This window comes from Ixodes scapularis, unplaced genomic scaffold, assembly GCF_016920785.2.
Source record: "Ixodes scapularis isolate PalLabHiFi unplaced genomic scaffold, ASM1692078v2 PGA_scaffold0__279_contigs__length_252992795, whole genome shotgun sequence".
Lineage (NCBI taxonomy): Eukaryota > Metazoa > Arthropoda > Arachnida > Ixodida > Ixodidae > Ixodes > Ixodes scapularis.
In genome coordinates, this window is record NW_024609835.1 from 154847770 (window position 1) to 154874508 (window position 26739).

Consider the following 26739-nt stretch of genomic DNA (forward strand, 5'->3'; position numbering starts at 1 on the left):
TATGCATGTGCTCGGGCGTGGGACCCCTAGAACCTCCGCTTCGTTTCTGCTGCGTGATTTCCCATGCAGGACGAGAGCGGAGTAAGTCGATAGCTGAAAAGCACGCTGCTCTTTCGGAGCCGGCTTTTCGCTTCGGTAGGCGAGGCCTGACCGGTCGGTCGGGCTCGAGAGTAAGGCTTCTTGTTCCCGGAAAGCACGGGGTTGGCTTCGGGTGAGGCCACCCAGTGTTTGCCCATCTGTCTTAAGGAAGAACGCAAATGCGCCGCGCGCCACCGCTTGTAAGAGGCGGGCTTCATACGGTGCTGCGGTAGATTTAACACTGAACTTCAATTATGAGCTTCTGTCGCGAGTTCTTACTAGAAATGAAGCTCGGTATACATTTTATGGAGCGAGTACGTATCGTCCTCGTCTGTTTGGGTCATTCGACACTCAGCAAGGCGATGTAAAAATTTTTTTTTTTTTTCAGTCGAACATAGGCCTACATTTGTTCGACTGAACAATTATCAGCCGCAATAATACAACAGCTATTAATACTACCTAGAAGCCCAGAAAGATATACCTTTAATTCATCTCTCCGAAATAAATTGTGCATTGTGTACGATAGGAAACCGTTACAAACAATATCTAACCGTTACAATATCTTCAACTTCCTACCAGCATTATGAACATTTCTTCTCAAGGATCGTCATAGCGTTGAACTATTAGTACCCCACCTTAGCTAAAGTTATATTGTTTTCGTAAACACTATTTATTCTCAGCAAAACCTCACCAGAAAAAAATATAATAATTCCGCAATGTTGACTATCTGCAAAGAATATTAGGACTGGGATACAGTCACGCGCTTTTCCAAAATAAAAATAAAAGAGAAGATACTCTAAACCATAACACCACTTTAACGTATTGTGTATATTCTTTGCCTTGCAATATTCAAAAGGTATTAGATGTAGAAACATTCAACAGCTAGGAGTGACTAAAGTCACTGTATCTGGGAAAGTTGCGCCGTTGCCTTCCCACCTGCTCACCGGACAGAAACAAGTACCAACATCAACGACAAAACTTCTCAAGGTGATTGACTCATCGCTGTCGGTTGCCATGTTGATTGCCCTTTCGGACCCTTTCGAAGCTTCGAATGGGTCATTAAAACCAGTGGCACCAAGATCGCTATGGAGCATCATCGTACTGAAAACGTTCCTCGGCCAATATGAGCGTCTTTGGCACTGTGCATTCAATAAATTTATCACTTGCGATTATTTCCCCAGGTCTCTTACAATTATGTTGCTCTTCTTGCGTGTCTCAATACAGGAAAACTATTTTTCAATGCCCCCAAGCACCGATGCCGCAAGTCCCTTACCCAAGATAAAAATCTTATATCTATAACAATTGTTTAGTCTAATAAATTCCTATGACCCGATAAGATCATATAAAACATATGAGAAGCTTACAAGGACATATAAGAACAATATACGATTATATAAGGAGTGATAAGAAGCATCTCTTCAGATTCTTGAAAATTTTTACGTACTCTTGTTTGGTTCTTATATGATTTTATTTGATCATATGCGTTTATTAAACTAAACATTTCACATACAAATAACGTTTTTTCACTTGGAAAACAACACGAAGTAAAGAAAGAACAAAAAAAAGAAAGTGACCCCCAGATCCTACCACAAGCATCTCGGACGCCTGTTCTCATACGAAACACGTACTAGTGGCAGAACGACGTGGTGCCGAAAGCTTTGTGGTCGGGGGCTCCCTCAGCCGACGAGGGGAGAACCAAGCCGTACGCCCGACCGACCACCCAATGGGCACTTTATTGAATTTTACGGCGACCCCCTTCGGGTCATTCCGGCCTAGGGCAGGGATCGCCACATAGATCTCAACGAGCCGCTCCCCCCCCCCCCCCCCCCCCCCCCCCCCCCACCGCCGCACCCGTTTCCGGATGAATTCATCGAATACGACCACCTATCGACGTAAATCGTTGAGTTACGTCACTATTCTGATTCTCTTTGCCTTGCACTTTGTTTATTCTTTCTTTCTCCTTTTTTGTCTTTTCTTTTTTTCTTCTTTGTCCAGTCGGGGGACAAATGCTTTTAGAGGAGAGCCAACATTGCCGGTGTTGGTACTCAGATTTGAACCGCACTTCGAGTTTTCAAAACGTTCTGTTGCTTTCTTCTATTGTATGCTGTGGCTGCTTATTGGGACCTTGAGAGTTTTTATTCATCCTGAAAAACATACCCCCTGTCTCCAGCTAAAACAAAGTGGCACCTCTGCACGCATCGCGGTCTAAACAAATATTAAGAATAGCGTCCCTGTGATTTGGACATATTTCCGAGTCTAACAGTTCAGGTGCCCGCCAGGAATGTTTGAATTAGGAATGTTGCGTTATACCTGCTGGGACTAAGACTACAAATTACGACCTGTTCTTTTTTTTTTCTTCGTAGTTGTCAGAGACACAAAGTACCTGTGCAGTTTGTTTCCGAAACATATTAGACAGATGGGACGGTATTTCGCATAGGATATCGTGTGTGACCTGGCGATCTCAAAGGTCGAACTTGAGTGAACTTTCTTCAAAAAGGTTTGTTATCCAACTTCTCTGATGGTAAGCGCTTCCCGCCTTAACCAATGTAATTATTTTTCTCGTAAGAGTGGAAGTAGAAGACAAAATTCTGAGGTGCTTTTGTGGTAATGAAGGCCTTTTGCGTTTGTTTTTCACACCACTTGTAACTAGAAAATACCAAATGGATGTTTTAAGTAGTCACCTGAACGCACCTAACGCAAAAAAGAAGATCAAGACAAATGTTGGTGACAATTTATTCTAAACCCTCACTTAGAAACAAAACGCTACCTACCTCCGGTATTGAGTTTGCTCAAAAACGACTGTCAGCGAAAACGTTTCGAATATATGACCTGGTTTCAAGAAGGACCAAACTTCTCACTGATATAAATAAAAGGGAACCTGTGGTAATACCTTTAGCTTTTTGACAACAAGAGCAAACAATGCATGGGAGAAAACCCTTATTAATTCTAGATTCCATAGTTCGAGGGAATATGGATATATTTCACTTCTCTGGCTTCCAGTCAAAATATCGTTGGTATACAAAGCATAATATTGAGTTCTTAAGTTGCATGTTTTCTTCTGGCGGATATATGTTGATGGCCTATGAAGCCATTGTGGTCGTGGATTAAAATGGGTCTAGTTTCGTTGCCATGGTTGGCAACGCGAAACATGGTATATAAAGCTCTCTAACAATTTCCGCAAGCAGCGATTTTACACGAGGTTCCCCAAGGAAGATTTCGGGCATTTTCTTATCATTTTAAGATATGAATATTAAACATCAACCACTACTCCGAAACAAAACGCCAAAATAATACAACCTTCTAAGTATATCTGAAACAAAATTTAAAAAAAGAAAATTATTTGGAACTTTCAAAAAGGCAGTTCACATGATCTATTTAGATTCTTCAGGGGGGATCGGTGGCCGAGTGGGCTAGCACACACCAGCTCGGAGCACGTGGAGCGAAAGCTCGAGCTGCAGAACCCAGGGATCCTGAGCTCAATCCCCACCCCTGCCCGTTTCGATCTGGATGATCATCCTACCGGCGTGCGGTCGTGTATCACTACTGCGTGATCCACGTTAAAGTCCCCAGGCTAGCGGTTGAACTGCACTGGCGAATTTTCGCATCTACAGCTGGGAGACTCGTCGCCCGTTGAGGCAGATTAAGTTCTTGGCTGTATAAACATACACAAACCCAATTTTTAGATTCTTCAGGGGGGAGAAAAAATTGGTCAAGGAAAAGAGTCAATATGCCATACTATGAAACAAACTGCTGTAAAATGAAGCACATGAAAGGAAAACAATGTGGCCCGCAATAAATAAATAGATGTGAACTATACAAGCTAATTACATTTAGTTAGGACATATATCTGAATATATATATATACTCTTCTCTCACCGCCAAATATATATATATATATATATATATATATATATATATATATATATATATATATATATATATATATATATATATATATATATATATATGTGTGTATATATATATGCAGGGATTGGCAGTATTTCAAAGGCAATTGTAATTAAATACAATTTTGTGGGCGAAAATACATCCCTCAAATTTATTTTCACGACAATTCCTGTTTTTATGCATGTGGTTGTAAGATATAGTCTCCATTCTTTATTCGGCCATGGGGCTTTTTTTTATTTTTCTCTTCCGGCTTTATTTTAAACGCACTGCCCAGAGCAGGAAGAAAACTATGTTCTGCACCGAAGCAGTGTCTCTCAATCAAGAACAAGTGTTTGGTGACTTTGCGATTACGGTGCTAGTCCAGGGCAAGAATAGTGACGAAATGGGCGTTCAGAGGCAGACTGGCTAAATAAGTGCCTGTGATAACTTGTGATGCTTTCCAGCCTGATTTCCATCCATATTTTTGCCTTGAACATTCTAAATGCGCGGGTTGTCCAGAATTTCGTAACTGGTGCGAGTTGCAACACTAAAAAATTCTCTAGCTAGTGCTGCGCGTCTTGGTTCTTTGTTGGTCTATATCAAAATGTAATCAACAAAAAAGCTGCTTAAAGCTCTGTACTTTTTTCACATATTACGTCCAAGCTGATTACATTTTTGTGATTATATTTCTATTACCGTTACTAGAACCTCGCACACTAACTCCCGAGTGTCCGATGCAAAATTAAAATGAGATACTGAGAAACCCGTTGCGGGTGGCCTGAAGTCGCTGACGCAAATTTTGAGGAATGTATTGGGAAAAGTATTTGGAGGGAGACCAAATACATTTGGTTGTATTTGTATCCTGTACTTAAATGTTTTTTTTCGGAAATGTAATTAGATTTGTAATTAAATACATTTTTGACGAAGTATTTTGTATTTGTATTTCGATACATATTTGCATGTTTTTTGCCCATCTTTGTAATATATATTAGCCGGTGAGACAAGAGCGTTGTCTTTGTCACGTATTTATGTGGCTCGGAAGACCAGACATGAAGTGAGGGGATAATCGTCATGCTAATTGGGTTAACTAAGTAAGATCTGTTAAACAACTCTTTAATTATTGGTAGTCATGTTGCAATCGCAGTTTTGGCTATAATATAATAGTTCTTTCGATATTAATGAATTAATTTCAGCGTTTTTTAGCCGGATTTAACAATTTCACTTAAAAAGAGCACAGCAAGGTCTGCCCATAGTGACGCCTAAAAGAGTGACGTAGTTGTTTCAATCACATCGTCACTTGCGCCGTCAGCGCACCCACCAAGGACACGCTGCCCAGATAGTGACGACACAGTATGCGCCTAGAAACCGAGGAAGAGGAGGAGACGAGGGCGCACGTGGACGTCAGAACGCCGAGCTCTGTTTCAAATGGTTCGTGGGTAGACCTCAAGCTAGCTGCTCTTGTCCCCGCTGCACTCGCCGAACGCCTCAGAACGCGGAACGCAGGCGTTTGGTGTCTGACGCTCGCATTCGAACGTGTTCGACGGGTGCAATGGGGACAAAGGCAGCTAGCGTTACGCCTACCCACGAATCGTTTGAAACAAAGCTCGGTGTTCTGACGTCCACGTGCGCTATAGTCTCCTCATCTCCCGCCGTTTTTCGGCGGGAGAGGAGGAGTGGGTAGGCTTACGGAGCTTGTTTTGTGGGTAGGCATACGACACTTCTTTTTTTTGTTTTGCGCTCAAATTTTAAATTGAGCTAGAAAAACACGAAAATTGACCAATTCATATCCCAAAAAGTCTATATTTTATCAAATCGTTTTACGTTTTGTGGCCTCTAATGGCAATTGCCGTCAATACAACATTGCCAGCATGACCGCTCAGACAAATTAATAAAAAGTTAATTAGCCAACCATACCGTGAAAATAATCCTCTCATCGAATGCCCCCCAAACCTGATAAAAAGATGGTTAAAAGGTCTCTCGACTAGCTTTAAACCCCTTAGAATATATTGTTCGAATTAAAATTAAACATTTTGTATTTGACGGATATTGAATATTTCTTCCGCTCTATTCTCCGCGTTACAACTGATGCACATGATATGAACGAACCGATGGACGGATGGCACACGTTATTCTCTTTATTTTCTGTTCAGTCATTGCGGCGTTCATGCCAGTACAGCATAGGTTAGGTACCACCAGTCCTTGTGTTCTTATAAAGAAACCTTAGTAATAGTAAATTGGACGGGTACAAAAGTACATGACAGCGGTGACAAGTTAAGAACCCGAAGTAGATGCTTCGCCTTCGGCACACCCTCGCTGCCTACTTCGGGCTCTGGCAGCGCGTGCGCCGAATCGTTATCAAAATCTGAAAGCTCGTGCCTCAAGGCGAAGCGTTCATTTGGTTTTAAACCTGACGCTAGTAACAAGCATAATCTGAGCACAGATTTACGTCGACATCATTTGAATAACACCAGTCGAACACTGAGTTTTATCTACAGACGCAATCCCGTACATCCATTTCCTACCGAAACAATATCGAAAATCCGAAACATTTCTTATTTTTGTCGCTGCACACCCGTAACCCATTACACGAGCGAACAAAAAAAAATTGATATGCCTAAATGGGCCCAGCAAATCAAACAGAGCTCCCTTCGCGCAAAACGTCGAACTCAAGCCCACGTGCTTCCGCGTATTTCCGTACATCTAGCGTCAGATTACGTACGCAGCCAGTACAGCATACTCTCGTGTCGGTCCGGCCTCAGGCTCCAGGTTAGTCACGGTCACGTGTCCCAACCGGAAGAGGCAGCGCAGCCACGTCCGCCCAAACTCTCGGGGCGAAGCGTCTTCCCGCCGGCTTTCATGTTTTGGAGAAGCGACCCTGTTGCCCCGATGTGCCGCCAGACAGACAGCGAGCGACTTAATATTTGGGGCCCGTCGATCGCCGACGTACGATGATGGATGGTGTTGGTCCTCGAGAAACACGCAGCGGAACGGGGAAAAACACGCCTCTTCTCGTCCCTCCCACCGTTGTTTCTTTCCTTTTTGTTTTTCCGTTGGCCTTGTCGCGTTTCTCCACCCTGATCGATGAGACATGACGGGGGCGGCACTGCCTCATTTGCCTCTCGCCAACAAGGGCGCGTGCCGCATCGCCTTCGAGGTTTTCGAAGAAAAAATGTTCGCTCGATGTTAAATGGTCAAATTGTTTTTTTTTTCTTTTTTTTTTTTTTTCCGGATGAAGAGCGAGGGAGCATGAATATATATGGGACGCCGCACACACGCTTCGAAAGGCTGAAATGTTGTAGGAGACCTCTTCATTGACCTGTAGCTCTCAAGTTTCGAGCAGTGCGGGCTAGCAAAATCGAATATTTCTAGGTCGCCTTTTTGTTGTGCGTGGCGTTAGGTTGTTTGAAACCTTCTTTTAGTGTCCGTGATCAGACGCTGAGGGACGCTCATAGAACCTGTAGTCGGTGACATGCTAAAAGTTCAGGGAAAGCTACTCCCACCTATTCCTACTTCAGCAAAGCTAACGCTGGAGAAGAGGTCGCCTCCTCTTCAGGTTTCACATCTGCTAAAGTGGAAAAAGATGGCAGGAGTTTCCCCTGAACTCTTAACTTGTCACCGGCTATAGTTTACGACCGTGGACCATGCACAAAGGGACGCTTGTATGCTGCTTCACGTCAGTATCAAACGGTCGCGTCTCTCGGATGCTACCCTCGCTCACAAGGTGAGAACGACAAGGAGGAGCTTCAGTTGTAACGCCTTCAGCACAAGCTTCCTGTCTTCGACAACGCGTCAGCGCGTCGTGCACCTTGAGAGCACGCACGCAGCCAAGGCGCAATGAAAGGCACGGTGAACGAGCTGGAGGACGGGCGTTCGAATGACACGCTTTGACGTTTTCATTTTGTCAGTAGCCAATAGCCGGGGGTGTCTCTTTTGTGATCGCGTTTAATGGACGCTACAGCGCCCCCTTGCCAGAACCAGTGTTGTAAACGTTCCTCAAAAAGTGGAGCATAATATCTTTCCTTGTTCTTTTTGATATTTGGAACGCGTTCCCGCTACAAGTTTCATCTGTGAGTAAGGAACTCGTTGCCGTTACAGTTAAAAAAATGGAATGTATCGTTACATATACGTTACTTTTGTATTGTGCTAATTACCATATTTAGCTAGATCAAACGAAGCTTTTAATCTATATATCTGTTTGATGAAATGGCAGCGTACGAAGTTGAATGCCGTGCTGGACGTGCACCAGAAGAAAAGAAGCGGAAGGAAGGCATCCTTTCGTGGTATATTCACGTTTAAAAAAAAATCTGCTTTTAACCATATTCATGTTTCTGGTGGGCGATTCAGACGAGCCAAATTAGCGTACTGTTAGCCCAAATTGCACGAGCGTTTTAGAACAACATCACCCGTTTCAATCTAACAAAGTCCTGTCTTCGAACTTAACAGCAGTTGCTTTCCGACGTTTCTGTCCGCAAGACAAGCAAGTGGAGAAGAGGGTATTGCTTTTGGAAGGTGCAGTCTTCAAAAACTACTAGCCCTTCTTCGTGAAGGTCAGCTTCGTTGTCCAGTTTGAAGGTGGGGGAGAAAGGGAGAGGGAATAAAGGTTAACTTTTGAGTATCTTTTGAGCGATCAATGCTCGGGATATAAGGGTGCATTCAATGTCTGATAACCTGATCTTTTTCGGTAAATGTAGTTTTTTTTTTTTTATTGAAGTTCAGAGATGGCTGTAGTCAGCCTTTGATTTCTGGGTGTATAAGGATTCGTGGAAGCAAAAAAAAAAAAAAAAAAAAGTGGTTGAGTTTGAGACGTTTCTTTTTCTGTGTATTTTTCTTCGGTTAAAAGTTTTGCGCCTTGTACCGCAGTCTCGGGTACCGAAATAAAATGGATGTCCACTAGCCCTCCTGCTCCGAACTGTTAGCAAGCGAAGAACCCACAAAACAGACCCTAAGATAAGTTACGAGAAAGCTAACGCGATCCTACTATTCGTAAAGATATTGTTGTTACACATATGAAAATTTCCCTTTTAGAAATAAAATAAAAATTTTCTCATTAAACGAAAAAAAAAAGGAACGCCGTTTTTTGTTGTTGTTCGTGTGAAAAATGTAACAAGTTCCCGTTCCAGTTCCAGTGAAGCAAAATGTAACAGGGGCGTTCCTTCGTTCCTCCTAAAAGGAACGCGTTCCAGGAACGCCGTTCTTTGGAACGCCGTTCCGTACAACACTGGCCGAAACAAACAGGCCTTTACGCTCCACAGTCGAAAAGATGCCGCCTTCTCTCAGGGAGGCAACCAAGGGGCAGCATTGCGGCGAGACGTAAGTTATGATCATAATGTAGAAAACCCGAGACTGTGGTAAAAACAGGGAAACGGTGTCGGAGAAGAAAGATAGGGGAAAAGAACGTCTCAAACTCAGCTACTGCGTTTATTTCCACAATGTCTTATATACCCACAACCTAACCACCGACCACCGACGTCAGTGGTGGTCCGTGGTTAGGTTGTGGGTATACGACGTCACCGACCACCGACGTCATCGGTGGTTAGGCTGTGGGCATATAAGACATTGTGGAAATAAACGCAGTAGCTGAGTTTGAGACGTTCTTTTCCCCTGTCTTTCTTCTCCGACACTGTTTCCCTGCTTTTACCGTAGTCTCGGGTTTTCTACATTATGATCAACATCCACCAGCTCGCCTGCGCACTCACAGTTCTTTCAACGTAACCTATGTTGTATGCCGAGTATCGAATTACCTGAACCAGCACCGGACCAGCTTGTGTATAGAGTTCTGCGTGGACTCTCATCTTGCGCAGTTGGTTCCTCCACCACAATGAAACTGAGGATGAGAGCGCACAGGCACACAATGGCGTTGCCTATCAGTGTGCCCAGTGAAACTGTTTTATCTAGCTCAGAGGTCTGGACCAACAAAGCGTCTAATCGTTCTAATACTCTTATTTCTTCCGGGTAGCAACACCGTTTCCCTGTTTTCCAATGGATGAAAATATCTCCACTGGCCATGAAATGCAACATGTGGATAGTGTGACCTAAAGATTAGACAGTGATTAGACAGTGGACCTAAAGATTAGACAGGGCGCGTGCGATCATTCGAGTGCACGGGTGGATACGTTTGATGTCGGAGGCAAGAATTTGTTGGTAGAATGTTAGGTTGTTGTGGGAACTGGGCACTCTAAAACGAAGTGCTATCTGCACAAGCAGGAGGAGAAGGATTGCTCATGCCGAAAAAAAATCCGCCATCTGTGGCGTCTAAATGATCTAGAGTGGGATACTTTTCTCCGATGATGCTGGATCCTCATAATAAGATTGTTACAGCTCATAAGCTACAATTTTGCCGCTCTCGACCAGCATAATAATAAAGTACGAGGACGACAATGATCGTAGCTGAAAACGAATTTGGCTATTAGTGTGCAAATGACTCTGATGTTTATTACAAGTGAAGCAGAGCGAAAAAGATGGCACTAATATTTCTAGTAAATGCGATGCTCTTAAGCTCAATATTGTGCAGCAGGCGAGCGCGGCGCCGACATATTATTTCTACTTCTTGGTACGGCTCACAGGGTAGACTCTGGAGAAACGTGGATGAGCGAGAGAAATAATGTTGAGCTTTTTCAATAATATGTAACGTAGCTACACCCAAAGAAAATTATAAAATTAATTTTAGGTTACCAGGTATGCAAAGCGCAATTCGATTGTGTTTTACAAATCAGTTATCTTTTGCTCAGGACGGGGAATCTCGCATTACAATGATGGTGTGGTCAACGACCAGAAGCTGCAGTCCTTGTGGACTCTTTTTCCAGTCGCGCACCAGTCTCCTATCTGTGCTTGGAGATTTGTGTTTGTCTTTTGTGCCCTTTGCTACTCTTCTTTAGGGAATCTTATCCTTATTTTTGTTCAGCTCGCTTTGCCTTTGCAGTAATTGCAGTTAATATTAACTCAGCTCTGAGAAAATGGGACTGCGCCGGACTGGTGTGGAATGTCAGTCACCGCGACGAGGAAAGAACGGATGGTCACAGGGCTGGCGGTCTCTGAATCTCAGGGCGGGACTGTCACAGCGACAGAATCGGGCATCAGAACGGGAGTGTCCCAGAGGCGCGCGGGCATCAATATTTATGGCCTCGGGTGTACATCGAAGAAGGGGAGCTCGCTTCGTCCGCAGTTTCCACGTCAATGATTTATTCTCTGGAGCTATGTGCGTAATATTTCTTAGATTAATTGCCAATCATCGCGAAATTGGTGGCGGGCAGAAACAGCAATTAATAACTCGGCTCTTTCGCCTTAACGCCACGGTTCGGTCTCCATCGAGCTCTGTTCGACCCTATTTAGTGCTTCGGCAAAGACCACAAAAAAAAATAAAAAGAACAAGAGAAGCGGATTTCTCTGGTTATGGTTAATTTTGGACTTGTTGATGCTTTTGTTTAATATGACAAGAAACGAAGAAAAAGAACTGATGGCCATCTTATGCAAATACAGCGGTGCATTGACGGTGACAGGTGCTCCACGTGTACAAGACTCGCGTCGCACCTCCTTAACAAGAAGTTATTCAGAAAATGATTTGAAGATTAAAGAAACGCGCACAACGCTTCCGGTTTCCTTCCCGTCTTGAACCAAAAAACCCAGAATCCACGCATGGGCTGCGTTTATATGAATGCGGCAGTAGCGCATCCCACTGACGGGGAACCAATCACACGCTTTCAGTATTTCTGCTTCTTTCTGTTCTACTCAAATCACAATCGTCATATCTCTGCTCGATTCGCTACAGCCGCGTCAACGTATATGGGGCTAGGGACTACGGCGATGGAGAATGATATGACAGACGAAAAATGTATTTTAGATGAGGGACATGCTCGCTTTGAAGGAAGGGCGCCACGAGAACGCAGGACACGAGAGCGCCAACGGGAGAGCGCACGACGGGAGAGCGCCGCGACACGAGAGCGCGTGCCATTAGAGCGCGCGTCACGAGAGCGCATGTGCGCGCATTGGGAATGATCGGTCTTTGAGTCTTCAAACACATGTTTTCTCGGATAGCGCAGTTTTTGCACGTAAGATAGTCGCCCAATATATCATAAATTATATGCAACATGCAGGGCGGTTTTCTTCTTTTATCAAAACGATATTTTTTTGTTTACAGTTGGGCTTTGTGCTTTGTGGATGTTGTCTTCGATATGTGCTGTTCAAGGTTGGTAAACATTGGAGGTACCAATATACGGTAAAATGTGGACCAACAATCACGGGGAGTCCTGGCACAATGCATTCCAAAAGTCTTTGGGGCTGTATCATCCGGTCACGTACAAGCTAGCGGCCGCCATCCAAAGAGAGCAGAGCTTGACAGAGCAAAAGCTGGCGGATGTACTTCGTGGAGGGCTTCAAAGGAGCAGCAAGGCCACCTACGTTCGCTTAGCGAAGTATCTGAGCAAGCTAGTTGAGGAGTACGACCAAAGGTGCCTGCTAGACTACCTCCGCGGTTTCGCAGAATCATTCAGTCGTTAAATGTTCTTTTTCTGATATTTTTTTTTGTTGTTATAGAACGGCAATTGATAAACAACTATATTTCGGAAACTTTTGTGTCTTGCTTCTTCATTTCAAGTTTGCAAAAATTGTATTTTTTAGACTTCCCACAGGTCTGCGTAGTCAACCATTAAAATGACGTAAAGCGTTCGATCCGAGAAAACATGTGTTTGAAGACTCAAACATCGATCATTCCTAAGGCGCGCACATGCGCTCTCCTGACGCGAGCTCTAATGGCACGCGCTCTCCTGTCGCGCGCTCTCCCGTCGGCACTCTCCTGTCGTGCGCTCTCGTGTCGTACAGGCCGCTTTGAATAGCAGAGACGCCTATTTTGTCACGTGGAGAGAGAAATGGGGCATGTTTACATTATAATTACGAATACGGGGGTTTACAACGGAGAGCTGAAATGGGTACATGTTAAAATGCCCGGAAATCAATGAAAGACAAAAAAAACTACAGATGGAGCGCATTTTTTATGGAGAAAACATCGCCTGGCTTAATTGATCCGTCAAAGTCAATGAATGAACAATAGCGCTAATATGCAGTTAACAGCCAACTGCACAACCCCGTTCCTACTCATCGAATTGGAAGAGGGGGGGGGGGGGGGGAGGGGATGAAAGCTTCTGCGGCGTAACACTATTGGTTTCACACGGTATGACGTTAAGCCATCAGTAGCGCTTCATGGCTGACACTCTCTCCCATGGCCTTGCTACGGTGCTATTAACACCACCACGAGCAGGCAAGGTCCGAGAAGGGTATTCTATAAAGCTACCACTTTAAAAAAAGATTAGTTCGAAACCTACGACTTCTCTGGTGTTAGCATAAATCAATCGTTCAAGCTATCGCCCTTATGTACAGTAGTCCTACACTTTTAGAAAAAAAAAAGGTTCGATATATACTTTCATTAATTGAGGAACGATATTGTAATTTATGTTCCCTTAGAAAGTGAAGACACTTCGTCCCTGAAAGCAGGGAGCCAAGTTCCTCCCTTGTCTGTATATAATAATGGCGGCCCCAAATCGAGTGAGTCGAGCTCAATAAGGCTTAGCAATGACGCTACGTGTATGTTGTCGTTCTCTACACAAAACGCTGGCGCGAGTGAACCGAAACTAGATGGTATGATTGGTTTTCGAACAGCCAAATGCCTGTGACTATACTGTCGGCTCCCCAGTGCCTGCTGCGTAAGCGTATCCTCAAGCAGCTATCGCAAGAAATCAGTCAGCTGCTTCGCCACCCATCTAACAAGTCACTGCTTTCGGGACGAGGTAAGCAGCAAATGAAAACATAACACGTGACTTTCACGAACTGTATTTATTGCCGAAGCCAGCTTCTCGCGCAGGTAAGGAAACTAGCGCTTCGAACGCTGTCACGCGCAGTCACTCCTATCGTTGCTAACACTGCGATGTTGAAACGGAGACAACCGAAACCCGGCCAGTTCGCGCACTTCACGTGTTACCTTTGCTATTCCGCGAGCCAAATCCGCTCTCAAAGTAGCTAACTCGAAGCAGCCTACTAGGCTCGTTGCTATACGGTAACCAGAAAATAGGTATCGCGAAGCGTAGAAAAAGTTTAAATAGCTCGCCACCACGTGGCAGTTCAAGTAGAATAACCTAAATAGTAACTGCAAGTAGCTATACTACGTTTCAGCTTAAGTCCAGACGCCGCCGATGCTACCAGCGCGAGCTCCGTGCTTTTATACTCCGTTTCACTTTAGATGTCAGCGTAGCAGAGGCTTCAAGAACAAGCTCCGGGCATTCAGCGTTCATGCCGAGTACGCGCTCGTGCAGTGCAAGCTTGGTTCAGGGCACGGTGGTTCAGGGCACGGTGGTTTAGGACAACATGCTTCGCGCTCGTTACATCGGCTGCGTCTTGACATAAGCTGAAACAAAGTATAGGCTACCTGGCGATAAATACCGCACCATTCATCGGCCACAAAAAACAAAACAAAAAAAACTTGCTGCGTAATTACTGCACTTACGGTGTCTTCGGGCATCTTTTACAATATACACATGCACATATGTTACGTGTACTAGTAAGCTCAACAGCATCAGCTGAAGACCCTAGAGCACAACATCAACATGAACGCACATTACCCCGATCACTAATTCCTGCACTGCACTTCTGCCTTTAATACTCGTCGTTTTGAAGGTACGGATTTGCTCGTTTAGCACCTAAGAAATAAATAATATTCCCATTGTCTCTTTTTTATCTCCTCAGTAAAGTAAAACATCGCAAGGTATTTTTAACGATTTAAGTGATAAACCCTTTAGTAAGAAGTAAACATCCATGCAGTAATATTTTGAGACTATAAAATGAAAGCCGTTTACAACTCCCTGTAACACCGAATTGGAGCGCAGCTCTTGAGGAGGAGGAGGGAAGGGTACTGAGGGTCACGTGTTCTCGGGGCGGGGGGGGGGGGGGGGGGGGGGGTCACGCGACCCCCCAGAAAAATTTTTCCGCTAGGTTTAGCGGGGAATTTTTTCCGCTATATCTAGCGGGGAAATTTTTCCGCTAGATTTCGCGCGGAATTTTTTCCCCTAGATTTAGCGGGGAATTTTTTCCGCTAGACTTAGGGGGAAAATTTTTCCGCTAGATTTAGCGCGGAAATTTTTCCGCTAGATTTAGCGGGGAAATTTTACCGCTAGATTTAGCGGGGAATTTTTCCCGCTAGATTTAGCGGGAAAATGTTTCCGCTACATTTAGCGGGAAATGTTTTCCGCTAGATTTAGCGGGGAAAATTTTCCGCTAGGTTTAGCGAAGAATTTTTCCCGCTAGATTTAGCGGGGAAATTTTCCGCTAGATTTAGCTGGGAATTTTTTCCGCTAAATCTAGCGCGGAAATTTTTCCGCTAGATTTAGCGGGGAAATTTTTCCGCTAGATTTAGCGGGAAATTTTTCAGCTAGATTTAGCGAGAAAAATTTTCCGCTAGATTTAGCGGGGAATTTTTCCGCTAAATCTAGCGGGGAAATTTTTTCGCTAGGTTTAGCGGGGAAATTTTCCCCGCTAAATCTAGCGGGGAAAATTTCACGCTAGGTTTAGCAGGGAAATTTTTTCGCTAGATTTAGCGGGGAAATTTTTCCGCTAGATTTAGCGGGGAATATTTTTCGCTAGTGGGGAAGTTTTTCCGCTAGATTTAGCGGAGAAATTTTTCTGCTAGATTTAGCGGGGAAATTTGCCCACGATGCACCGCGCGGTTACGCCGACGCCGACGCCGACGCCGACGCCGCTCAAGCCGGAAACGGGCCCCTAAGAGCTGCGCTCTAGAACTGCCCGCTCAACTGCGGTTCGTAGCAGTCATGTGTTCGCTTCCCTGCAAGTCACGTCGTAGATTGGTGCCAGGTCGCCGTTTTTTTCATACTATAGTATTTTTTTTTCTCTGTTCGTGTGCGGCTGCAATGGTAGACTCGATTTAACCTAGCTGGAAGCAGTACATCACGGGCAGCGAAATCGCAATACGGTCAATATGAATGAGGTGAAAACAGCAGTTTGCGGCAGCTGCACTATACGGCTAGCAACGCCGTGGTAAGTTTGAAAACGAGCTTCTCGGCCACAAGCCTACTGTCTACCAAAAGGTATCCGGCTATAGCACTAAGCAAATGTAACTTGCACCACAGCGGTCTTTCTGTTTGATTTCGTCTAATGTTAATATACGAAACTGAACAAACACGTACTTTCCGTCTTATTTCAAACCTGTTCCGCCTTTCCCCGAGAGCGCAATCGCCCGCGAGAAGAGGAAGACAGCACGTTGCAGGCGAAATTTACATTGGCTCGTGCGATAGGACATGCAGTTCAGAACAGCGTTCCAACATGACCCGCCGGTCGATCGATTGCAAGTTGTATGCGTCAGTATATATGCGCCAGTTGTAAGCGTCAGTTTTTGTCCGGTTTTCGTTTCTATTCTTTCCGGTTGTCTTAGTATATTTACCAACACGCTCGTTTCTACTGTTGTTCAAGAGGTCTTCTAAAACTCTTTAAAGCAGAATGTCAACCTGTGACGGTACGAGTATGCGTCCTCTTATCTTCTTGTTACACAACTGGTACGCGAAATACATGATGGCATCGGCGAGTCGACGACTCTAGTCTTCGTTCACAACGCACAGCACTGCCATGGCGATGTCAGCGACATGCGGAAACACAAAACCATGACGATCGTGGCTGGCACTAGGCAACAGGAAACAGAACCGAACGTGGTAGCACAGAAGACGAGGAGAAACGAGAGTAAAACCCGCCTCTCTGTGACGCAAAATTGACACAAGGTCGTTATCGAGGGTTGTTACGGAGGGTTCGGACGTTTCCGGACGTTGCGGATGTATTGTGCGTATTGTGCGGAGCAAGGTAACGCGGAATTAAAATGTAGCGGACGTAAAAAGTTGCAGAACAAGCCATCTTAGACCAGTCTAAAAAAAATTGGGTTGTGTGGGTGTGTTCATACAGCCTAGAACTTGGTCTGCCTCAACGGGCAACTTGTCTCCCAGCTGTAGATGAGCAATTTAGCCAGTGCAGTACAACCGCTAGCCTGGGGTCTTTAACGTGCATCACGCAGTAGTGATATACGACCGCACGCCGGTTAGCCCAGTGTACGAACACTTCTGGCAGTGCTCCGGAACTTCGTTGCTTATAACGGCTTCGTTTGCTGGCTTAACAAAATTGGTTGTAAAAACGTCAATGCAACCAAGGTGCTCTGCGTGTTTGCGCTGGAATATTGAATTACGGGCAGCCTTCCCTGCCTTTAGAGTTGAATCAATTCAACAGCGTTTATCAAACAACACGTGCCGCGTGCCATAAAAACGAAAGCGAAAGAAGATTAGGTGGGAGGGCGGAACTTTTTCCCCGTCTGCCTTGAGAAGAAAAAAAAAAACAAAAACGTCTCGTTCCTCCCCCTTCTTTTTTTTTTTTTTTTTCTTGTCCGCTTAGGGGCGCGTCAGTAGAAGGCAGGAAAACGCGCCGTTGATTCCTTTTTCCTCCATTTTAGTTTAGAGTGAAGGTAAACATATACAAACTATGGTTGAACTTCATGAACCCTAGAGTATTTCCGGTGGGCCCACATTTTGTGTATTTTAATGAGCGAGAATGAACAAAGCGTCTTTGAAGATTTTCTTGGCGGAAATTTAGAAATGCCGTGTCAAAAAGATGACGCAGCATGGATCTATCGGTATATCTATATTGTACGAGGCCAAGAAAAAGCACAGTTTTTCGTATAATTTGGCGTCCACGCCAAAAGCTACATGGTCTTGCCTGAGAGCCCATTAGAAACCTGGCTATTTACATGGGAGAGATTCAAGAAAGTTGATCGCCCACCAGTTGAGGCCTTTGTGGTTATATCTTGAACGGGAGAGCGAGTGTGTGCATAAGCACGCGTCGCTTCCTCGACGGAGCGTTGTCGCCGTGATTTTTCAAGCTGGACAAAGCGAAATTACGATATGCTTGTTGAAGAAGGGTGCGAAGGATTTGCCGCTCGTGCTCGTGCTCGGCAAAAAGCTAATGGTGCGATTGTGACGGCGAGAGGATATATGGTGATTGTGACAACGTCGCCTACCGCGCATGTCTCGTTAATGATATTCCCGTGGAGACGTTTCAGGCACGTACTTGGACAGGCTGTTTAAGTTCTAGAACCCTGGCGACAAGGCAAGAAAACAAGTTTCGTGTCCAACTTGCTGCCGATCACGCGAAACTCCTCAGACATGCCATGACGACAGGCGTCGTGGTGCAGGACAATGCGGGCAAGTAAAAAATTCTAGAAGGTGGTACCAATGGTTTCATACTATGTATCACGTCTTATTCCAAGTGTGTCATGAAAAGGCGCTTTTATACATGCTGTAAAGAAACTATTTTAGGGCTTTAAAAATATCTTAGGCACAGTACCGGCTTAAGGATTCCAGAATCAGTTCAACGATCAAAAATCCCAATCTACAGTCCTCCCCTGGCACGTAATCCATGAACTCCCAAAATTTAATTTGTTTAGTTAATGTGTGGGTTCCTTGGGTGATATTTGTTCACGACAGTAACATAAGCCGTCTGATTACAAACCCACAAACACCCGTAAATTAAGGTAAGTGAGCAAAAGCAGTTTGCTTTAAGAACAAAATATAATAGTAAATATAATTTATAATTTAATAATAAATATCCCTTGCAGTACCAAGTTTGGTTGTGTCATGAAAACCTGAGACAAAGATTTAGCCTGAATCACTCCCAGATGGCATCAATGGCACCAAGCTCCACTCCAAAATGTTAATTTAATAAAATTTGTCCACCATCAAATTTTTGAAAGTGGCGATTATTAATTATATTTTCAATCAATCTTTCTTTGCTAACCTCTTAGCTTTCCTCAAGAGTCGGATCCATGCAATTTTGATTAAAACATAATGCGATGATTCCTAGCGCTTGCGTGAAATCGACACGCGCGGCACAGAGACTGATCAAGCTCGACAGCCGTGTCCCATGGCATCATTTATTTTGCGGAGATCTGCCAAATTAAAGCTCTGCGGTAAGTTGCATAAGACTGCAGCATCGTCGTAGCCACTCAACGCGCAGAGCACACAAAAGATACCGATTGAGTTACACAACACATAACACGCAAAACGTGGCTGAGGTACTGCCTTTTAAAATGATGCAAAAATACCCAAGCCTGAAAGGATATTCGGCCCGTATCATGGCGGCCGGAAGTGTCCGGAATACCATGTTTATGAATATTGAGGAGCTTCGACGAGTACACCTGCCTGATCTTCTTTTAGATGTTCTGCCCATCAGATCACTGTATGCACAGTAAACCCAGGAACGTGGAGAACAAAACTGAATTTGTGACCTTGGTATCCACGTAATTAGATGTTTGATTAGACCTTGGGAAAATGTGATATCCCTTCCGTAAAGATACCATACAAGTTTCCAGAAAGTTTTGTTTGCTTCAGTGCAGTAGAGACGAACGCATATTTATTAAAAGCAGCGCAATTACCATTCCAATTGTGATTTAACGGGGCTTACAAAAAATAATAAATAAGAGTGCACCAGGTGAACGAGCCTACTGCCGTATTATACAAATTCATTAACGAAAGAGGGATACAACATTTATGTTTTTGATATTGCAGCGGCAGTGGGGCATGGCGCCACAGTCACTGTTGTGTACTGCAAACATCTTGTTAATTGCCAGGTTGGTTTTTTTACTACCATCCCACCGATGCTAAAGAGTTTGATTTAGTCAGGTTTCGTGCCCACCCTTTTTGTATGGGTGTATGATTTCGGCGCGTTCTAAATGGTGTTTAGTTGGTCCCGACTTGCTGAATTGTTAAGAAGGAAATTGAAATTGCGAGGCGACGTAGAAACAAACCCCGGCCCCTTACCGATGACGCGTGTTCTAAATCTTCACCACAAAGTCAAGTCATTACCTTTATAACCAACTATAGATATGGCAAAAAGAAATCATAATCGTATTAAAAGCCATTTAAAAAAAACAAAAAAATATACTGATTCTGTTTGGCCTCGCTCGCGTCAATAATCGACGATATCGATCGCGAAATTGAAAACCTGAGAGCATTATACCCCTTCCGAATGTCACGTGCCGGTTATTAGAAGGTCGGAACCGCTGCACAATGGCGGAACAATTACACTGAGGAACGTGGAAGTCATTCCATAAGATAGCGAACGTCGGAGCGCGGCTAACACTACGAGCCGACAAGCCAATCAAACAGCGTCGAAAGTCACTGCGCTCATCACCATTTACTCTGGGTGTGTGTTTTTTCCAGTGTGTCGTGAAGTAGAGGCGTTAGTCCGCCATTGTGCGGGGATTCCACAGCTGCCGACAGAGGGCAGTATTTCGGTAGGGGATTTTAGAGAAAAATGTTGCTGCAGTCTCGGAACTTACAGCTACAAATTTATCTCTGATTCAAAGAATCGTGCAAAGATGGGCCACACTTGAAGATCATGCTTGACGAAACAACTTGCTTTTATTTAAAAGATCCGATACCCAGGGATAGACATGGAAGCAGTCCGTAGAAAAAATTATAAACGTTTGTGAAGAAAAGCTAAATGTAATGACCCCCCACCCCCCTTCGATCGAACGGGCGCACCGAATCGTTTTTTTTTTTGTTTTTTCAAAGATAGCTTTCCGTCGCCCAGGCCCATCCTCGTAAAATTAGATTCATTTAGAGATATGAAACTTGTATTTTCGCAAGCATTCAAACTGAAAGGCATCAACTTCCCCTTGAGTGAAGACTTTTGCGAAGAAACTCGTAAGGCACGGAAAGAGCTATCGTTTCCGAAAACACAAGGTCGCCAGTTGAAACTGCGTCATGAGAAACTAAATATTGGGACCTCACGGTATATCTTTGACTCGGAAACTGGATGTGTTCAGCAGGCTCCTGTGTACATGAAGCGAAACAAGTCATCCTCCCCGCACCAGCAAAAACAGCCCTCACCTTCGGCTACGCTAAATTATTTTGTTGCGAATGCAAGAATCATTTTTTTTTCAAAGCGAGCTGCTTTCTGCTGTCCACTCATGCTCTGCAGACATTGTTGTAATCAGAGAAACTTGGCTAACCCCAGAAATTCCAGATACCAAAATAATCTTAAGCCACTCGTACTTGAACGCCGCGGAGGGAGAGTGTTGATCGCTGTCTGAAATGGGTTGCGCGTGAAACTTATGATAGAATATTAACTTTATAAGGTGTTTATGTTAGGATCAAAATGCCTACTGTTCACATGCTTGACACTGCATGTTATAAGCCACCTGACCTGTCTGGTTTCTCTCTTTTACTTTACGACTGTTTACAAAACGTTGCTCATTCTAATCCAAATTATATTTATCTAATAACTGGAGACTTTAACTATCCTGAGATAGCATGGCCGGTTGTTTTAAATCCCATGCCCTTTGACACCTGGTATAACCTTTCCAAACAAAGTCTCGACTTCGTCGACGTGATAAACGCGGTTTTCCTTTCCCAAGTGGTTCACCAGCCAACACGGAACTGAGCGTACTTGAATATTTTCCTCATTTCTAAACCTGATTCTGTAGTTGGAGTTAATAAAGGGAAGGACTTAGTGATCACGCATCAATGAACGTTGAATTATCAATTCCTCTTCAAAAACACAGTCCACTAATCAAATTAATATAAAATTACTCCAGGGCGAATGTACATGACATGTGTCAAAGCCTACGAAATGTTTCAAGGGAATACAGGACAGTATTTGGCTCTACAACTGTAGAAGAAAGTTCGGAATCATTTAAAGATAAGATAGTAGAGTTATGCGATCAATTCATCCCAAAGGTAGATATTCGGTCTCCTGCTTAAAAATCATGGTTTTAAAACCATATTACAAAACGCCTCAGCAAAAAAAAACAGACTACTTCTACAGGCTAAAATATTGCGTTCTATTACTGCATTTGCAAAGTACGACGAAATTCAACTAATGTGCCCAACAAAGATTTAAAAAAAGCGGAAAACATGCTCTTTAACGAAGAACTACGCAACCTTATAAAAACTAACACGAAGAAGTTTTTGAAAGCAGTTCACCCCAAGAAGACATAGAAGCCTTTTTTTGTTTTACTGATTCTTCGGGAGACAAGCTGGATGCCGTTGATGTGTGTGAAAAAGTTGGCAATTTTTTCAGTGGACGGTTTCTGATTAGACCTTTACCTTATCGGCTCTTTCACCTAAAGGTAGTATTCTAACCCAAATGAGTCCAATCACTATGTGCGGCCCTTGGATTCAGAGGATAATAGCAAATCTCAGAACAAATTCAACTCCTGAACTTTATAGTATTTAAACGAAACTGCTTAAGTTCTCTAAATACGAAGCTTCCACTATTTTATGTTTTCTTTTACAACAATCTTTACATACTAGTAAAGTGCCTGCCGATGGGAAAGAGGCAAAAGTCACCCCAATCTTTAAGAACGGTCAAATGATGATAAATTATATACCGATTTTTCTGACAAATGTACCTAGCAAACTGATGGAGCATGTTGTTCTCTCAGCTATTATGAATCACTTGTCGGGCAACAACTCAATTTTTGTAAATCAGCACGCTTTTCTGCAGGTATCATTCCTGTTACACACGACTCTGAATTTGTCACAGAACTATATCAGAACTTTCACTCTTAAAAAAAAAAAAAAAAAAACTCAGGCAAATTTCATCAACTTGCAAAAAAGCGTTTGACAAGGTATTCTACCAACGACTTCTTTCTAAATTACGTACTTCCCTAATTGAATCATCTGTCATGGAGTGGATATGAAACTTAGTCGTCGATAGCTCGCAAAGTGTCTGCTATTAACGAGAATCCTCTAGTCAACAGAAAGTAAAATCAAGAGTACCGCAATAAACCATGCTAAATCCACTGCCTTTCCTTTTGTACGTGACCGACTTGACCGTTACTATCCAGTTCACCATCCGTTTATATGCCGATGATTGTGTTGTGTACAAAAAAAAAATGAAACATTTGTGAGCGTATTGAAAAGATTTTAAGTTCACTTTCTTCAAAGGGGCTCTAGAACATGTGCATACATAGACATATCCTGGGGTTCAATTTACATGAAACATCCCTTGGGAAGCCCGCATTACACATATAAGTGTAAAGGCAAGCCAAAGCCTGGGTTTTGTAAGACGAAATCTTCACATTCCCAACTGGGAAACAAAACTTGTGGCATATACCGCCCTCATTAGATCTAAACTCGAATGCGCTTCTATAATATGGAATCCGCCTAAGCCTTATTTGATACAGCAAGTAGAATCGGTGCAAAACAGAGCCGGATGCTTTATTCTCAAAAACTACGCGCGTGCAAGCATCATGTCGCTAAAGGAAAAACTTTTGCTGCCACCTCTTGCAGAGAGAAGAGAAATGTCAAGACCATTCCACACTTTGTATTACCACTGGCCATCGAAGGGTCAACTGCATCGCCGGGCTGCAGCGCAAATTTCCGCGCGGATTGACAGACCGCAAATATTTCATTCGGTTACCCCACGAAAACACCTTTTTAAATTCTCACACTACGGCTAGCTACATACGAAGTGAACTCCCTTCCTGATAATATTTAATAATTTGAGAATCCTTTGGTTTCACAGCTTCTCTTACTATATACTTAAATGCATTGCACCCGTAAAACCTTATTTGTTTTTGCTTCGTTTGTGTCTGTGTTTTAAATTCATTGTGTTGTACTTGCCCCTCCCCCCCGCCTCCCCCGTTATGTAAAACACTATGTGCGCTTTAAGAGTATAATAAATTAAACTAAATTAAGTAAAGTAGCACAACTTTACTCAAACATTCGGAACACAAAAGTACGCAGCGATTGACATCGAATAACATAAAGAGGGGGTAATTGTTCACTGCTTTTGTCAACGCTCTCTGTGTAGTTTTGTAATTCAGCGTTGTCTCGGAACTCTGAGTACGGAGCGGGGCAAATGACCGTGAGACAAGCGCAGGAAAAGAACTCATTTCCTCGCGCTTCTGTGTGCAATTCTATGTCGCCGTATTATTCACCCCTTCTTGGCCTCCCTTAGCTCCTTTTGTTTCAGCAGGCAGGCCTCGTTGTTAAGGTTTCTAGTTATTATCATATTCACTTTTAATTTAAAAAAAAAATACCGATAAAAGAAAAAAAGGTTTTATTTTGTCCTGAAAAAAAGAAAAAAAGGTTTCGTAAATGAAATGCGCTTTCATTATTATCGCCCTCCGTTCTTTTTTTTTTTTTAAGTTCTTTCGAGGATCTTGTTGTATGCTTGGAACTTTCAGGGTACATGTACTCTGCAACAAAATGTATAGACACGTACTTTCGCAATTCTAAAGGACAATGAAGACTACGACAAATAACTACGTTGTTGTCCCAACATTCAGTAAACATAAAAAAAACCATGTCGACTATAAATCTTAAAAATATTACAGAGCAAAAAAAAAAAAAAAAAGCTTACTTAATAAGAGCTCTCTCTGGTAGCCAATATGCTCCCATGATTCTACTGGCCTAAAGACATTGCTGCGATATCTCATGGCCTTCTCAAGAAGGAAAAATAATCTGTATAGAAGAGAAATGGAAACGGTTACTTTTTTATTAAGAAAATAACAGCCTCGTTCGGCACTTCTATATATAAATGCTGTCAAACAGTTTGACCATATTTCTGTGGACAAAATTCATTTGGTAAAACCATCCGCCTTGAAAATATCGAGTGTCTCCTTTGCCGGAATCCTTTTTTTTTTACAGGCATGCCTTTGAATGGTATGGAAACACTGCTCTACTTTTCTTACATCTAAAGACTATTTACAAATATATATATATATATATCCATAGTTAATGAGTGCAAACTATGCGCTTTATATTACCATAACTTGAGATTAATTGTATCTATATGTTTATAAATGCCGCAGGTCTAGTCACAACTTTTAGCTCGCGGTTAGCTTTTTCTTGCCAGAATCCTTGATGGTCAATCACGTTGCTTTCCAGGTATACTTTAGATACCACCAGGCACGTAGCCAGGGGGGTGAAGGGGCCCGGGACCCCCCCCCCCCCCCCCCGAAATCTTTCATTTTGCTGAGGCCTCCTCTCCCCCCTCCCCCTTATACAGCATTTTGTCATGGATGCCCCCCCCCCCCCCCCCCCCCCTCCGAAACAAAATCCTGGCTACGTGCCTAGATACCACCTTCCATAATGTCTTCAAATTCGGGGTGCGTTACGCTCCTCAACGACCAGAACGCCAGCGGAACATAAGCTCGCCAGACGTGTGGAGACGTGCAGGCACCAAGCAAACGTTTTGCACTGATGACGCGACATCATGTTGTAAATATTTCTGTCCTTATAATATTTAAATATACATAGGGTGTTCCTTCGATTGCCCATGCCAGTGCAAAATATACACGAGAACTTAAAATTCCAGATGCTTATGCACTGTTTGCACGGCTTGATATCACGCATAACCAGCAGGTTCGTCAAAACAAACCTGACGAAAAATCCACTGCTTTCAATATCCCATCGATTGTGCACGAAATACAACTAACGAAAAAAAAAGGAGCTCACCAGCATACAATGATTTTTCCGCATTGACCTCCACCACAGAGCATAATTGAACGGAATCTGACGTCACAGTCCCAACTTCTAAGCAAAGGCAAGGATATCATAGTTATCTATGCCACCTCCCAAAAACTTGGGCATAAGCGATCAGAGCAAGCTCCAAGTTTCTGCCCACTCTACGGCGGCGAGGCAGGCCGGCTGGAGGGCAGCAACGGTAAGTAACGCGAGCCGGGCCGGAACACGGCCTGGCAGAGGCACTGATCCATCTGCAACGGCGTCTTGCCGGCCTTAGTGGGCGGCTGATGACGCCCGCGCTCTTTGGCCGGTCTCCCCAAGCCAACCAGATAGCTGCTGCCGTTCGATACGTGCAAAAGAACGTGCGGCCTGCTTCCATTGATTCCCAACTCGCCCCGTACCCCGCTGGCTGTCCGTCGCTGCTGCCGTTGCTGCTGCCGTTGCTGCATCGCCAGTCAGGAAGCTCGTGCGTTCCTCACTTCCTGAGCTCTCTCTCTCTCTCCCCCCACTTCCTTTGTGCGTTCTGTGTTTATTTTGTTTACTTCTTCTCCCAGTCTCACGCCAGAATGGAAAAAAAAAAAACTAGAGGGACGCGAACGGTACAGGAGGCCGCTCTTAAGCAGTGACAGCAGTATGGTCTCACGCAGAGGTTTTCTTGTGGCGTGAGTAGCTATGTTGCAATGGGGTACTCGGTGCTGGCGTAAAACACGAAATGTCGAAGTGGCTACTGTGGTTGGTGCGTTGGTGTACAGGTATACGATCACTTAACTTCCGCGACCGACTAATGAGACGCTAGAACGGTTTTGCTTTATAAATGTCGCATCCTCACGAATAAACACAATCTAGTTTCGGCTAACCAAAAGGCACTATGCTACTCTGGATAAAAGCTGCACATTTCTAAGAAGAAAAAAACACCAATACTTACACCTCTATTGAAGACCAATCGTGATCTCTAGATAACTAATAAGTTTTTTTTCTCCTTTAACACATGATGGTTTTGGCTTTAAATATGGGATTTCCCAAGACCAGCGGAACGCTCTACCAACTGCGCTAACCACAAATGAGGTGTCAGTAGAGCAAATGGATGTTACCACGTGGTACCAGTCTGACAATAAAACACGACACAGGGCAGGGGTTAGCAGCCAGCATACAATGCTGAATGAAAAAAATACGGTAATACTGCATTCTAAAATAAAATGCAATTCGCGCTCTCTTAGGAGCACACCGCGTAGAGTCGTAGATCCCAGAAGCCACGAGTTCCGCTTAATCT

At 43.8% G+C, this 26739-nt stretch overlaps 1 protein-coding gene across 1 annotated transcript in view; it reads right to left on the reverse strand.

The window, feature by feature from the left end:
• LOC8032458 (synaptogenesis protein syg-2) overlaps positions 1–26739 on the reverse strand; it is a 341997-nt gene that overhangs the window by 184567 nt on the left and 130691 nt on the right. The window lies entirely within an intron of this gene.